The sequence below is a fragment of the Meriones unguiculatus genome, chromosome 3 (genome assembly GCF_030254825.1).
Source record: "Meriones unguiculatus strain TT.TT164.6M chromosome 3, Bangor_MerUng_6.1, whole genome shotgun sequence".
NCBI lineage: Eukaryota > Metazoa > Chordata > Mammalia > Rodentia > Muridae > Meriones > Meriones unguiculatus.
In genome coordinates this window covers 40,395,542-40,413,070 of record NC_083351.1, presented here as the reverse complement: position 1 = coordinate 40,413,070, position 17,529 = coordinate 40,395,542, and positions in this window count along the sequence as shown.

The following is a 17,529-nucleotide window of genomic DNA, read 5'->3' as shown; positions in this document are numbered from 1 at the left end:
GATGCTCCTATGCATACATGATCATTTTTATATGCCAATGCTGAGATTACCTCATAGAACACAGACAGTAGCTACTGGCTCTTTCCTCAAGAACATGAAGTTTATTATACAATTTTCATATCAGTCCCAGGGGAGCAATGTAGGCCTGATAGAGATCATTTGCTTAGATATACTATTAATGTGTGAGGTCTTGATACCTCCCTCCTGTGTTCTTCCTGGGGTTTCCATTGCATTTGAAAGCCCCTAAGCCCAAAAGACTTTGTTCCTTCCCTCCTCAACCTCTAGACTCACCAATGATTTTACAGACAAGGGTCCTCTTTTCCAGGAACTCATACCTGTCATTCCTTTATGTCTTTCTCCTGCAGAAATGCTATTAATCTCAAATGTGGCTGAGTTAGGATCAAATGGAACTGTTTCACTTCTTTACCAAACTATCTACCAACTATGTAGTTTATGGCCCACATACATTTAGAGCCTTAAGATCAACCTTTGCACCTAAATTTTCTATGCTCTATGAATTTCTATTCTTTCCATGAGAAAAGTCTAAATTCCTAGGTAGGTAAAGAGCACAGAAAAGCTAACAGAGAGATAAAGAATAAGAGTCATATATCTATATTAATATATTGGTGTAGATATATAAGCAATTACATCTATATATGATAAAAGGTCATAATTGCACAAATGTGTGTACAAATCTTTAAGTGTACATGCATCAATATGTATATGTAAATATTTTAAAAATTTTATGCCTTCTGACTATACACATGCATGGTATGATCCCCAAAGAAGCCCTCACTTTGAGAAGTTATCTTCCAATTAGAAGGCCGTGTTTGGTTGGCTGCATTCTGATACCTCCCGAGATTTGGCATTCGCTGCTCTTGGTATCTGAATCCCAATACACATGATACAGCATGTCTGGTTTATTACTGTGTTCACTGAAGTGACTCAGTTCACTCCAGAGTCATCATGACAAGCCCATGAGTGCTTAGCACTTGGGAAAGCAGTTTATTTAACTGGAATCTATAAAAAGCAATTAAATAATCTGATGTTATGAGATTATAATATACAAAAGTATAAATATAACCGAAGAGATTTTAATGGCTGTTACATCTCCTATTATATGCTAATATTTTAAACAAGTAAAATTGGCCAATAATGCATGTTTCTGTACTGAATCTAGCTAAAAAGCATACATTATTAACATTCCAGTATTTTTATGTTCCTTGAGTACAACTGAAAAAAAAATTTAGGCTGGGTTAGTTTGAAAACTTGCCTCAAAGAACTATTTATTTTAAAATGTCACAAATGTCACAAATAAAAACTATTTATTTTAAAATGTCAATGTCCAGCGGCACTGTGAGCCAGTTTTTTGTAACTCCTTATTTTCTTCACATTTCTCCTCATGATCCATGTTTCGTAACTTCTGCAATAGAATGTCTTCTTGTAGCATACAACCATTTGCTTCTATCACAGCAGGTTACATTCTTTCAGTGCTCTGGAATGATGTATGTAGGTTTTAAACTAAACAAATATCTGTGTTTACCTGGAATAAATATTTTAGAATTTGTCTAAGGCAATAGCAAAGCTGAAATACTGAAGAACTGAGAACAAGAGTGACAGATAGAGAACAGGGAAGGACTGGTACCTTTTAAACAGCTAAAGATTTGATGTCATGCTGATGGTAAACAGAGCATTGATTCAGCTTTAAATCATGTTTTGAGTAGGGTAATAAATGTATACCTACATTCTCTCTAAATGATGTGTAGCTTATAATTTTCAGGTAAAATATGTAGCATGTAATTTATTCAGTGAATTATTTGATGAGGAGACGATAGAGTAGGTTTCAATCAGATGAAGGCATTCTGCTATCACTGTTAATATGAACCTAATTCAATCACTGGCACTAGCACGCATGGTGTGACACAACATGGAATGACAGAGCACATTGGTAATGACAGCAATTCACACATGCATCTTTCCAACAAGACATGGAGGCTCCTAGAAGAAAATCAATCAAAAGTTAAAGTCACCTAATTGTATTTTGTTTTTAATGTTAATTTTATTTCTTAATATTTTGTTTCCAGCTGACACATGTATATTTCAGCTTAACTCAGCATTAAATATACATATGTAGATCCACATGTTCATGTATATACATGAATAAACATAAATCCTTTCGTCAGATCTAAATTGTAGATTTATAAAAATAAAAGTTTATGTCACAGAACATAGGAAGGTAAATTGGGTGTGGAAAGAAACACACAAAATAAATCACAGAAGGGCAAAGGGGAATAAAATAAATAATACATACCTCTATAGCAAACTGGTAATGGAGTCAACATCAATATTGTAAAATCTCATATGTTATAAATAGCTTCATGAGATAATAAGACGAGAAATATAAACAACCAAAATAACAGAGATAAAAAAGACAAATGAAATTCACTTTTCCCAAGCTAGGTTGACAAGTGTCACTCAATGAGAATTTGAACACTGAGTGAACAGGTTAAGTGGTGGGTGATAAACACGTGACTTCAGAGTTTTTGAAATGTGTGACAACAGTGTGGCTAGAGTGGATCTGGCTGGAAAACCTTCAGAAACAAGTTCAATAGTTCATGTATGTGACTCATGATCCAATACACAAAACTAAAAACACAAAACAGAAAACAAACAAACAAAATATCTTGGTCTTCAGTATATTCTGGAATCACACACACACACACACAAAAGTAGGCTTTAATGCCAGTGAAGAAACGGAAAGACAAGCAGGCAAAAAGCAAAAGGCTTTCTTCTTCTATATCCTTCATGTAGAAAAGCACCAAAAGGCACTGCCCAAAGAAAGGGTCGATCTTCCCACCTCAAAAAATCAGGATAAAAGGTGAGTCTTCCCACTTCAAATGATTTAATTAAGAAAAGTCACTCACAGATATATCCAGCCACTTGGTTTTTAGTTAACTCCAGATGTGATCAAACGAACAACAAAGAAGAGGCATTACACATACCCTCTTTGTATATTCATAGCAATGTAAAGTCTTATAGGGCTTACACTTTTAATAATTCAATCGTTATAGAAAGCATCATAGATTTTGGTACTTTTCAAGGGAAAAACAGAGTTAAAGCACAGGATATTTAAATAGCTTCCCCAACATCACAAACATGAAAGACTCAACAAAAACTGATAAGATTAAATTTGAAATATCTATTTATTTTTATTTCTCTTTCTGTAAAGAAAAGTATATTATTTCTCAGGCATGCATCAGTCTGAAGGATACTACCAACAGAAAAAACTTCAGGCAACTTATTAGAACCAGTGCTTGAAAGTATATCACAGAAATCATGGCCAGCTCCATGTTCTGCTATGGAGCATACTCCATTTCAGAATGCTCCATGGAATGCTAACATGATGAGCCCATAAGTAAGAGTTGTCCTCTTCTATTGGACCCAGTGATTTTCCTACATTTTACCTCACAGCTCCACACTGGCTAGTGATGAAGTAGACTTTCCAGTGCTTTTCAGAAAAGTGCTAGTGTAGCAAGGTTTCCTGCTGTCATCACCTCTTGAATTCCCTATTGATCTTTCCCAGACCCCTGCTCTTCCTTGGCCCACGAGACTCAGCTTCTTTTTACTTCAATGATCACTGTACACATTTGGTTGAAGGAAAACCCTTTCTCTCAACACTGCCCTAGGGCTCTGTTTTATTCCAGGAAATTTCATGGACTCACTCTTTAGCTGGATCACTCTTCATTGAGGTCAGCTCTCCTTGAGATGTCAGCACTAATTCAGTGAGGAGGACAACCTAAAGTTCCCCTAAGGTTGGCTAAACTTTAGACAGATTTCCCTGTCTTTTGGCTCCTGGCCTCCCCTTTGTTAGAGCTGTTGCTTTAGAAAACTCAGAACTCTGGATATTTCTCTTCGCCCTTAAAATGTATGTAAATTTTTCTCTAGCCCTTTGCCAAGTTTAAGATAAATTATTTTGTTATACCAAGAACATAGTAAACATCTTTCTGAAAAGTATACATTGACTTTTCTAGATTCTGCCCAGAGAGCAAGAATCTAACTTTAATGGTTGCAAACTAATAAGCACAGGTGCCCAACTTAAATGTTTGCAAACTCAAAAATAACATATTCAACTTATCTCATAAATCGACATACCTCCCAAAATGCACTAGTACTTTTTCAATATTTATCCTGATGCATAAACTCAAACTTCTGTTTCAGTGAAAGGTGAGTCCACTCTCCTACTCCCATTACAATAGTCCTTTTTTAATTGATTATTTTCTTTATTTATTCACTTTACATCCCAATAATAAAACGTCTCTCCTTTCCTCCTTTTTTTCATCCTCCCTCCCACTTTCCCCTGTCACTCCTCCTCTACTCCTGAAAAAGGGGGAGCCTACCTTTACCAACTCAGACGAGCACATCAAGTCTCATTAGGACTTAGAGCATCTTTTCCTGTGGACTTGGTAGGCAGCTCTGCAAGGGGCAAGTGATAGAGTCACTCCTGTATCCTCCCAGGAGCCTAACCAGTCATAGGTCTCCAGCTTGTATCAGAGAAGCCCCTGCTCATGGTTTCTCTTCTGTTTGCAAGCCCTATGTCCTCCCACCCCTTCTCTCCAGCCTGATCTATTCCCTTATTTCCCTCAGCACTCCTCTCCTATGGTATCCCCTCTCTTCAACCACTTCTGGTATCTATTCTATTTCTCCTTCTGAGTGAGATTCAACTAGCCTTCCTTGGGCCCTCCTTGTTCCCTATCTTCCTTGGATCTGGGAATACTATACTATGTGGATTATACTATCCTATATAGTATAATCCTATACTATATGGATTATAAGTGAGTATAAAACATGTGTGTCTTACTGGGTCTGGGTTACCTCACTGAGGATGACCTTTTCTACTTCCATTCCATTTGCCTGCAAATTCCTTAATTTCTACATTCCATTGTGTACATGAACCACAATTTCTTTATTCATTCTTAAGTTGAGGGTCATCTGGATAGTTCAGTCTTTCTTGCCTATTTGAATTTTAATAGCCAAATTTCCTTCCGCATCAGTTGGAGGCTTGGAGACAATCTCAGCATCTCACTGCAAGATGATTTAGAGATTGGCACCTCCACCTAAAAGTATGCCTTCAACCTTGCTCTTCTGGAGACTCACACTTTCCTTTCTGAGGTCATTTCAATGAATGATAAACCCCTCCTTTTTCTGTAGTTTTGATTTATTAACCATACTGGTCAACTGGGTTTTCAGACTCCATTTGGGTGTTTTTCTTTGGGTGCAGTTCAACCTTCCAGTTTGAGTTATCACAGTGAGTCCCATGATATGGACAAATTCTTACAGCTTAGTCTTTCGCAATGCTATAGAGGTGGAATGACACTCCCAATTGGCAGAACAGTCTGTAAATCCTAACACAAAAAATCCTGTAAATATGTATCATTTATACAATTGTGTATTCAAAATCCATTTTTAAAGAAAGCTACCAAATCCATCAGTCTACCAAAATGAACACAAAAATCTATTGGCAAATAAAAGCAAAATTAAAGTGTTGTCTACTGACATGTGAAATAAATTAATTTCTTTCTTCCCCAAGTCTATAACATGATGTTATACTCATTCAAAATCTTCTATAAAATGTTATATCCCCTTTGTATAGCATCTTCCAGATATTTGCAAGACTAAAAGCTTGGCAATAAAGTGGCATTTGGCAAATTTATGACACAAGAAACATTTAATTTTGTGATACCTCATTGTGCCTTTAACATGATTCCCTACATTACATATAAAAATAATCTGTTACAAAGTTTATTCTAAGTAATTTAAATCTGGGTGGTTTCAAATGATACAGATGTATGTGCAAGTGATCTGCATGCACACACACACACACTTTCAGCTCTGAAATAGCAAATTTGATGGTGCTTTTTGGTAAATGTAACCCAACTCCTCCTTGTTTAAAAGCATTGCTTTCGTTAAATATAAAACACTCAAGCAACTTAAAGCTGCTTTCTGCCTATAGAGAAAATCTTACTGTTATTTACTTGAATATGTCTGAGCCTTTATTTATCTGTGAATTCAGAGAAACAGGCAAGGCAGTTGCTGTCAAGAACAAGCCTGTTGGGTTTTTCACAGGAAACGCAGCCTGGCAGCTTCAATAAAAACAGAAGCTTCCAATTAACTTGGTTTTACTTGGAAAAGGCAATCTTTTGGTCAAGCTCAGAGTCGAAGAAATGAAAGACCAGCATGACTAGCATAAAAACCAGAACAACTACACAGCAGAGTTTTTAACTGCAGGAGCTTATTCAAAGCATCATGGAAGCTTTCAAATAGTCATAATAACACAGCCCTAATCTCCAGGGATTTTGATTTAATTAGTTTGGGGAGGATTTGATATCTAGTATTTTTCAAATCTCCCTAGATAATTCGAATGTGGGGGTAAGCTTAGGAACCACTCAAAACCAAAAATACGAGCCAGCACTTAGCATATACCAAAATGCCTATTAGTTTGCAAAATATGACTTGATAAGGCTTCTCGGCCAGGAACTTGCACTGCTCCAGTGCAGGCTACACTAGTCAGAAGAACTAAGTTGAACCATCTGTCAGGTGAAATTTCCTCACACCATAGACTCTGCTTCCAAAGGCCCAGTCCACTCTCCAAAAAGTCACTGTATCTCAGCTCACTGCTCACCCAGGTGCCATGTCACCAGCCCCAACTCAGGTGGACTTCTGCTGCCCAGAAGCAGGCCATGCCAATCAGAGGAGCCTGTGCAGGCCATGGCAGTGTAAAAAACAAGTGCAGGAAAAGCAAGCCAGAAAAACAGATAGGCAAACTCAAGCAGAGACTTCTTGTTGGACCAGAGACCACCCTAACCACCAGAACTATAGATGGGCTGCCCACTAGCAGACTTCCCACACTAATGCAGCATCCCCAATCCCTATTCCCAACCTCATCGCCATATCTCGTCCCTACCCTCAGTCTGAGACTACCTGCTGTACTAAAAGCCAAGCTAACCACCAGAAGTCCAACCCCAACTTGGATAAAGTCTCCCTACTTGATCAATGGTCACAGAAGATGCCAGAAATCCAGGCCCCCCAAACCAGAAGACCAAAGAAGAAACAGAAACCAAGAAACAAAACACCCACCCAACAAAGTCAAACTCATAAATCAGCTTCCAGACCTATGACCATCCTATACCCTGATGCCTAGACCCAAGTATAAGGACATGATCAACAATAACCAGGGCAGTATGACATCGCCAGAACACAGCTATCCTAATATAGTAAGACCTAAATGTTCCAACACAGGTGAATCACAAGAAAAAGACCTTAAAACCAACTGTATGAAGATGATAGAGAGTTTCTTAAAGAGTAAATAAAAACTCCATTAAAGAAATCAAGGAAAAAATGGAGGAAATCAATAAATTATTTAAAGAATGCCACAAAAAACCCCACAAACAAACAGGTAAAGGAAATTGTTCCAGATCTGAAAATGAATCAAAAGCAATTAAAAAGAAACTGAGGGAATTCTGTAAATGTACAATCTAGGTAAGCAAACAGGAACTACAGACATAAGCAAACTAACAAAATAAAGGAAATGGAGGCATTGAAGATATAACAGAAGAAATAGACTAATTTGTCATAGAAAATATTAAATCTAAGAAAATTCCTAAAACAAAACACACAGGTAATCTGTGACACCATAAAAAGACTAAACCTAAGAATAATAGGAATAGGAGGAGAAGATTCCCAGCTTAAAACCCGAAAATATATTTAACAAACTCATAGAAGAAAATTTTCCCAACCTAAGGAAGAACATGCCTATAAAGGAACATTGATACATTTATCAATGGAATATAATTATATCCCCAGACATAAATCCACACACCTGTGGACACCTGGTTTTGTGATAAAGAAGTCAGAAATGGAAAAAATGGAAAAAACAAGTAAACATCTTCAACAAGTAGTGCTGGTCTAACTCTGTGTTTCCATGCAGAAGAATGCAAATAGACCCATATCTATCACCCTGAACAAAACTCACCTCCAGGTGGAGCAAAGACTTCAGCATAACACCAGATACACTGAATCTGATAAAAAGGAAAGTGAGAGAACAATGTTGAACACATTGGCACAGGAGACAACTTCCTGAATAGAACACCAGTAGTGCAGGCACTAAGATTCACAATTAATAAATGAGACCTCATGAAACTGAAAAGCTTCTGTAAATAAAAGGACACAATCAAAAGGACAAAACAGCAGCCCACAGAATGAGAGAGAAAAAACAAAGACCTTCACCAACTCCACATCTGACAGTGCTAATATCCAAAATATATAAAGAACTCAAGAAGCTAAACACCAACAAACCAAATAATCCAATTTAAGAACGAGGTACAGAGCTAATTGGAATTCTCAACACAGGAATATCAAATGGTTAAGAAACACTTAAAAAAACGTTTAACATCCTTAGCCATCAGGGAAATACACATCAAAACTAAATTGAGATTTCATCTTACACCTGTCAAATGGCTAAGATCAAAAACACACATGACAGCTCATGCTGGCAAGGATGTGGGCATGTAGAACACTTCTCCACTGCTGGTGGAAATGCAAACTTGTACAGACACTTTGGAAATCAATCTAGTACATTTGCACAATGGAGTATTGCTCAGCTATTTAAAACAATGACATCATAAAATTTGCAGGCCCATACGAGAAACTAGAAAAAAAAAATAGCATTCTGAGTGAGGTGACCCAAACCCAAAAAGACACACATGGTCTGTGCTCACTTGTGAGTCAACACTAGTTGTAAAGTAAAAGGAAAGCATGCTATAATCTACAGACCCAAAGAAGTTAAGTAACAAGGAGGGAATAAGAAAGGACATAATTATCTCCCAAGGAATGGGAAATAGAATAGATTTCCCTGGTGGAGTGGGGTGTATGGGGTTGAGAACAGAAGAAGATACTGGGAGAAACTATTGGAATTGGGAGGCATTTTGCAAGCGAGGTGGAAGCTCCATAAAATCTACGAGAGGAACCCTAGCAAAACCTCCTAGCAATGGGTGACACAGAGCATGAATTGGCCATTTTCTGTAACCAGGCAAAGCCTCAAGTGGAAAGATTGGGACATGAACCTAGCCACAAAACTTTTGACCTACAGTTTGTCCTGCCTGCAGAGTGTTCTTAGACTGGAGCCTAGCCTAATTGTCATTACAGAGACCAGAGAGACTTACTTCATCCAGCAACCAAAGGGAGCAGGTGCAGAGTCCCACAGACAAACATTAGGTCGAGCTAAAGTCCTGCTCAGGAGGTGGGAGGAAGAACCAGAGGGGTCAAGGGCTGTCAAGATGTCTAAGTGTTAAGAGCACAAGCTCCTCCTTCAGAGGTCCTGTGTTCAATTCAGCAATCATAATGGGATCTCATGCCCTCAACTGTCATGCAGACATACATGAAAATAGAGTGTGTTCCTGTGTAAATAAATACACCTTAAAAAAAAAAAAGAATATGGCCCACAGAATCAACTGCCTGGGACTCATCAGAGCTCAGAGAGATCAGGGATCTTGTAGGGATCTGACTTAGGTCTTCTGCATATATGCTATGGCTGAGTACCTTAGTGTTCTTGTGGAACTCCTAAAAGCTCTTAATGGGGGCTGTTTCTGACTCTGTTGCCTGCTTGTGAGACCCTTTTCCTCCTACTGGATTGCCTTGCCCGTCCTTGCTGTGATGATATGTGCCTGATCTGTACCGGGGATGTACTATATGGTAGAAAAAAATTAAAAAGTAAAAAAAGTAAAGACCTTTGGAATGTCGCAGTAATCAAGACTATACTTGCGAATTCCAAGTGGAAGCTGTATAGTGTCAAAATATAGTAAAACTTCTCATATTTGACTAATGTGAACATTAAAGCATAATAAAATATTTATTCATATTTACAGAAAAGAGTAAAGCAAGCCAAGTAAATAATAGCAAGTGAATTGTTAGCAACACTATTTTTTCTTGTTGTTATATCAGTTCTTTTTTTTTTTCTTTTCTTTTCTTAATTTTATTTTTCTTTTTAGTTACATTTTGTTAACTCTGTGTCCCCGCTGTATCCCGCTCCCTCATTCCCTCCCCAGCCCCACACTCCCTCCCTGGTCTCCTCCCTGCCCCTTTCCAAGTCCACTGATAGGGAAGGACCTCCCCCTTTCATTTGACCCTGTTTTATCAGGTATCTTCAGGGCTGGCTGTAGAGTCCTCCTCTGTGACCGAACAGGACTGCTCCTCCCCTGGGGGGGGAGGGAGTCAAGAAGCCTGACCTTGAGATCCTGTTAGAAATAGTCCTTGTTCCCCTTACTTTGGAAAACTATTTGGTTACTGAGCTACATCCGGGCCACATCTGAGCAGAAGTTCTAGGTTATATCCATAGATGGTCCTTGGTTGAGCATCAGTCTCAGAAAAGACCATGTGCCCAGATATATTTGGTCCTTGTAGAGCTCCTATCCTTTCCATATCATAATAACTCCCATTTTTGCATATGATTCCTTGCACTCTGCCGAGGGTTTGGTTATGAGTCTTAGTGTCTGCTTTGAAACACTGCTAGGTAGAGTCTTTCAAATGCCTTTTGCGGTAGATTCCTGTCATACCTTAAATGCACATGCCATTTGTCTTTCTAAATGAGGATTGATCATCTTCGCCTGTGTCCACTTTCTTGATTATCTTCTTTAGGTGTATAGATTTCATTATGTTTATCATATCTTGTAGGTCTATATAAGCGAGTATATACCATGTTTGTCTTTCTCCTTCTGGGATACTTCACTCAGAATGATCTTTTCTAGATCCCACCACTTGCCTGCAAATTTTCTCCTTTTTGATTGCTGAGTAGTATTCCATTGTGTAAAAATACCACAATTTCTGTATCCATTCCCCCGTTGATGGACATCTGGGTTGTTTCCAAGTTCTTGCTATTACAAATAAAGCTGCTACAAACATGGTTGAACAAATGTCCTTGTTGTGTACTTGAGCAGGTTTTGGGTATATACCTAGGAGTGGTATAGCTGGGTCTTGAGGTAGCACTACTCCTAATGTCTGAGAAAGCACCAGATTGACTTCCAAAGTGGTTGTACCAGTTTACATTCCCACCGGCAATGGAGGAGGGTTCCCCTTTCTCCAGAACCTCTCTAGCATGTGTTGTCACTTGAGTTTTTCATCTTGGCCGTTCTGATGGGTGTAAGGTGAAATCTCAGGGTCGTTTTTATTTGCATTTCACTAATGGCTAATGAGGTTGAGCATTTCTTTAAGTGTTTCTCTGCCATTCGATGTTCCTCTTTCGAGAATTCTCTGTTTAGCTCTGTCCCCCATTTTTTAATGGGATTACTTGGTTTGTTGCTTTTCTGCTTCTTTAGTTCTTTATATATACTGGATATTAGCCCTCTGTCAGATAAAGGGTTAGTGAAGATTCTTTCCCAATCTGTAGGCTGTCGTTTTGTTTTGATGACAGTGTCTTTTGCTTTACAGAAGCTTTTCAGTTTCATGAGGTCCCATTTATTGATTGTTGCTCTTAGAGCCTGTGCTGTTGGTGTTCTGTTCAGGAAGTTGTCTCCTGTGCCAATGAGTTCTAGGCTGTTCCCCACTGATTTTTTCCAACTAATTTAGAGTATCTGGTTTTATGTTGAGGTCCTTGATCCACTTTGACTTTAGTTTTGTGCAGGGTGATAAATATGGATCTATTTTCATTTTTCTGCATGTAGACATCCAATTGGTCCAGCACCATTTGTTGAAGTTGCTGTCTTTTTTCCATTGAATGGATTTGGCTTCTTTGTCAAATATCGAGTATTCATAGGTATGTGGGTTTATTTCTGGGTCTTCTATGAGGTTCCATTGATCCTCCTTTCTGTTTTTATGCCAATATCATGCAGTTTTTATTACTGTTGCCCTGTAGTACAGCTTGAGATCAGAGATGGAGATACTTCCAGATGATCTGTTGTTGTACAGGATCGTTTTGGAGATTCTGGGTTTTTTGTTTCTCCATATGAAGCTGAGAATCTTTTTTTCAAGGTCTGTAAAGAATTGAGTTGGTATTTTGATGGGAATTGCATTGAATCTGTAGATTGCTTTTGGCAGTATGGCCATTTTCACAATGTTAATCCTACCAATCCATGAGCACAGGAGATCTTTCCATCTTCTGATATCTTCTTCAATTTCTTTCTTCAGAGACTTGAAGTTTTTCTCAAACAGATCATTCACTTGCTTGGTTAGAGTCACACCAAGGTACTTTATGTTATTAGTGGCTATTGTGAAGGGTGTTGTTTCCCTAATTTCTTTCTCAGCCTTTTTGTCTTTGGTATACAGGAGGGCTTCTGATTCTTTTGAGTTGATTTTGTATCCTGCCACTTTGCTGAAGGTGTTTATCAGCTGAAGGAGTTCTCTGGTTGAATTTTTGGGGTCGCTCATGTATACTATCATATCATCTGCGAATAGTGACACTTTGACCTTTTCCTTTCTGATTTGTATCCCCTTGGTCTCCTTTAGTTGTCTTATTGCTCTGGCTAGGACTTCAAGTACTATGTTGAAGAGATATGGAGACAATGGGCAGCCTTGTCTTGTCCCTGATTTCAGTGGGATTGATTTAAGTTTTTCTCCATTGAGTTTGATGTTACCTATAGGTTTGCTGTATATTGCCTTTACTATCTTTAGGTATATGCCTTGTATCCCTGATCTCTCCAACACTTTAAACATGAATGGGTGTTGGACTTTGTCAAATGCTTTTTCAGCATCTAAAGAGATGATCATGTGGTTTTTCTCCTTCAGTTTGTTTATGTGGTGAATTACATTGATGGATTTCCATATGTTGAACCACCCTTGCATGCCTGGGATGAAGCCTACTTGGTCATCTTTGATATGTTTGATATGTTCTTGGATTCGGTTTGCAAGTATTTTATTGAGTATTTTTGCATCAATGTTTATAAGAAAGATAGGTCTGAAGTTCTCTTTTTTTGTTGGATCTTTGTGTGGTTTAGGTATCAAGGTGACTGTGGCTTCATAGAATGAGTTTGGTAGTGTTTCTTCTGTTTCTATTTTGTGGAATAGTTTGAGGAGAATTGGTGTTAGCACTTCTTTGAAGGTCTTGTAGAATTCTGCGCTGAAGCCATCTGGCCCAGGACTTTTTTTGGAGGGGAGACTGTTAATGACTGCTTCAATTTCCTTCGGAGATATAGGGCTATTCAGTCTTTCTACCTGTTCTTGACTTAGTTTTGGTAGATGGAATCTGTCAAGAAAATTATCCATTTCATTTAGATTTTCAAATTTTGTGGCATATAGGCTTTTGTAGTATGACCTAATAATTGTTTGGATTTCCTCAGTGTCTGTGGTTATGTCCCCATTTTCATTTCTAATTTTGCTGATTTGGATAGTTTCTCTCTGCTTTTTAGTTAGTTTGGCTAAGGGTTTGTCTATCTTGTTGATTTTCTCAAAGAACCAGCTTTTGTTTCATTGATTCTTTGGATAGTTTTATTTGTTTCTAATTGATTGATTTCAGCCCTTAGTTTGATAATTTCCAGCCGTCTGCTCCTCTTGGGTGTATCTGCTTCTTTTTTTTTTCTAGGTTTTTCAGTTGGGCCATTAAGTTGTTTGTATGTGATGTTACGAATTTCTTCTTGCAGGCACTTAGTGCTATAACTTTTCCTCTGAGCACTGCTTTCAATGTGTCCCATAAGTTTGGGTATGTTGTGCCTTCATTTTCATTGAATTCTAGGAAGTCTTTAATTTCTTTATTTCTTCCTTAACCCAGCTGTCATTGAGTAGTAAGTTGTTCAGTTTCCATGTGCGTGTCGGCGTTTTGTTGTTTCTGTTGTTGTTGAGGTCTAGCTTTAGTCCATGGTGGTCAGATAGTATACAAGGGATTATTTCAATCCTTTGTATCTGTTGAGGCTTGCTTTGTGACCCACTATATGGTCTATTTTGGAGAAGGTTCCATGCGGTGCTGAAAAGAAGGTGTACTCTTTTGAGTATGGGTGAAAAGATCTGTAGATGTCGATTAGGTCCATTTGATCTAGGGATTTTGTGAGTGCTTTTATTTCCCTATTTGGTTTCTGTCTAGTTGATCTGTCCCTTGGTGAGAGCGGAGTGTTGAAGTCTCTCACTATTAAGGTATTAGGATCAATGTATGATTTCAGCTTTAATAATGTTTCATTTACAAATGTCGGTGCTCTTGTATTTGGGGCATAGATATTCAAGATTGTGATGTCCTCTTGGTGGATTTTTTCCTTTGATGAGAATATAGTGGCCCTCCTTATCTTTTTTGAATAACTTGGGTTGAAAGTCTATTTTATTAGATATTAGGATGGCTACTCCAGCTTGTTTTCTGGAACTATTTGCTTGAAAAACAGTTTTCCAGCCCTTTACTCTGAGGTAGTGTTAATCTTTGTTGCATAGGTGTGTTTCTTGGATGCAACAGAATGTTGGATCCTGTTTCCGTAACTGTTCTGTTAGCCTGTGTCTTTTTATTGGTGAGTTGAGTCCATTGATATTGATAGATAATAGTGACCAATGCATGTTAATTCCTTTTGTAATGGAGTCGGTGATCTAACCCTGTTTCATTGCTTGTTTTCTTTTCTTTTTTGTTGGGATATTATCTGTATGCCCTGTTTTCTTGGGTGAATTTTTTTTCGTTGGATTGGAGTTTTCCTTCTAGTATCTTTTGTAGGGTTGGTTTGCTGTGTAGATATTGTGTAAATTTAGTTTTGTCATGGAATATTTTGTTTTCTCCATCTATGTTGATTGAAAGCTTTGCAGGGTATATCAGTTCTTAATGTGGTTGTTTAAAAAAGAAAAATGACACTTAACATACAGGAGTCAAAGGTGTTAGCAAACTATGTGTGAAGATATTTGAGATTTGAAAGAATGAAAGAGAACTATGTAAACTCAGTGTCTGCTACCACAACATGGAAAATGGCCTACACCAATCCTTTTCTTCTAGCTGTTACCACATTAAAAAGCACTAGCCAGTAGGTTATACAGTCTAGAACCGTCACAACACTGGAAGTTCATTTGGTCATATTTTATTTTTAATGTTTTAAGAAAAGATCCTCTCTCCTATCTGGGATGGGAATTAGAAACATGTTTACTCATTATAAGGAGTAACACCAGAACAAGCAGATACATTTGCTTACACACAGAATGGAAATGAGATGAATCCTCAAGGTAGTTAGGGTGCCAAGTCTGCCTGACACAAGAAATGTATACAGTTTTATCAGAATGCATGCACCGTGATGACAACACCCTCACAAGTGAGGGATGGTAAGAGGCACAGAGGCATAACAATGCTACCATATGAATGAGCTAATAGATGATTGCTGGCTCTGAAGATGGACGATCTTGATCTTGTGAAGAAGCCCAGAGAAACTGGGAAAGGCAAGGAAACAGAAGCCAGTCACTAGAAAGGAACACAGTTATCTGGGTGCCTTGAACTTCTGACTTCCGGGACAATGAGTATATGCTGGTACTTATTTCAGCAGCTATTAGACATTAACACTGTGTGCATGGATTTGTGGTTAAAATCTTGACACAATCTTGGACCATATTTGAGCTTCAGCACATAATAGTCTCAAGTGTTTGTTAACCTGCCTCGCTCAGGCATGGGTTACCCAGTCCCTACTTGAACATTTCATCCAATGTTTCTCATCTTTTCACATTAACTTTTCTATTGAGCTTCATTCATTTTTTTTCTGGAAATTATTTTACAAGTTTCCACCTGTAACTGTAAAGAATGTCCATTGAAAATAGACATAATCTCAACCTAGAGTGATCATACAGCCAGTCACCTGATCCATTTCAGCTTTCCAAGAGGAGCTGTTCATAAGAACTGCTAGGAGTAAACTATGAATTAGGACAGGCTGTAGTTTGTCAAGAAAGCAGCGAAGAGGTGGTAGATCTAGGACATTTTATTTTCATTCTATGTTGCTTGGAAGAGAGCTATGAGGTAGCCATCCTAACAATAAAGGAAATAAATCTGCCATCTACTGGTGTCCCTTGAAAACTACAAGCACGATGACAAACAGTTGTAGTAGAGCTTCTAATACAAAAACAAAATCTCCATTATTACCTCTACATGGAAAGTAATAACAGCTCTTTATTCAACTTTGTAACACTCTTTTAAGTCATTTCCCTTGATTCATAATTGTTCAATATTAAATTTGATGCAGGAACTTAATACATTCAGAGACATAATTAAATTACATTGTAGTCCCACCATTTACGGAAACTTTCTTCCAGGTATTTTCTATTATTTTTTACTCTTTGAACTAATGCCTACTGTAATCTTTGAAATGAAATCTTCCTGTGTGTACTCACTGATAGACCGTGGTGTCCACACACTCAAATGCACACTCATACTCCCAAAATGCAGAGAATTATCTACCCTCTGTACACAGTGAAGTGTCCTAAATCAAACCACAAATCTGCTGACTTAAAGTGTAGAGGACATCTTGAGTATGACTGGGTAATAAAGTTCAGCCTCTAGTAAATAGCTTACATTCTAATGGCGAAAATCAATCCAGGTTTTGACATTTATGTATATTTAGTCTTCACTGTCATCTCAGGAATATGATGGCACTGTGGTTAGATTTTTAATAATTTATTTCTTCAAGTCACTTTTAGCAATATTTTATTTTCTGAATTTTTGTATACAGTCTTTCTCTGAAAAGTAATTCATTTTCTATCACCTAGTGTGGGAATTTACTGCCAGTAAAGAATATGAACTCTATTGTAACTTGCTGTCTGTGCTACCTCTACACCAACCAACTAGAACTTAATGATACACTGGTGGATGAGTTCTACATCCTATGTTGATTAGTAAGAGACAAGTCATTCAGTATACCCAGAGCACACTGCAGTAAGTGGAATTAATAGCCCCCTGCGGTCAAGAAGCCTATGTCACAAACCATGAGAATCTGCTATATTTTCCATAAATACAAAGACAAACCTCAAAATATTGGCAAAATAAACATGCAAAATTGATATTGGAAACCATTCTTTTCTGAAGCAAAACGTAAGTGACAAGGGTGTCACCCAGTTCCAGATCCTCAAAACTGTAAATCACTTGACACAACTATAGTATGGAATTTTGTTTTCTCTGGCAGAAGCTCTCAGGTATAACCAGGGAAGAGTAAAAAGTCAAATGGCATTCGGAATTATTGTAGTGAAAACTAAGACTACAGTCTGGTGTGATGATTGCCCAAACGGAAACTTTACAAAATATTCTATCATCTTACTAGTGATGATTAGCAGAAACCCTTTTAAAAGCAAAAGCAGTCCTATCCTTGTGTCTCTTTTTTCCTCTATTCTGTCATTTTTTTCTTCTTTCTTCTTATGTGCTTTTCTAGAATTGAAATAAATAGTGGAAACCCAGTACTACAGGAAAGCAAGACACAGTAGAAATGTCTTCTTGGGAACTGAGCAATAAAGGACCATAAAAAACAGCCCCGGGGAATATACAAGGTACTAACATGCTTATGTGAATGTTAGATATGGACAAAAGCAGACTGTATCTTAGTCACATTACAAAAAAAG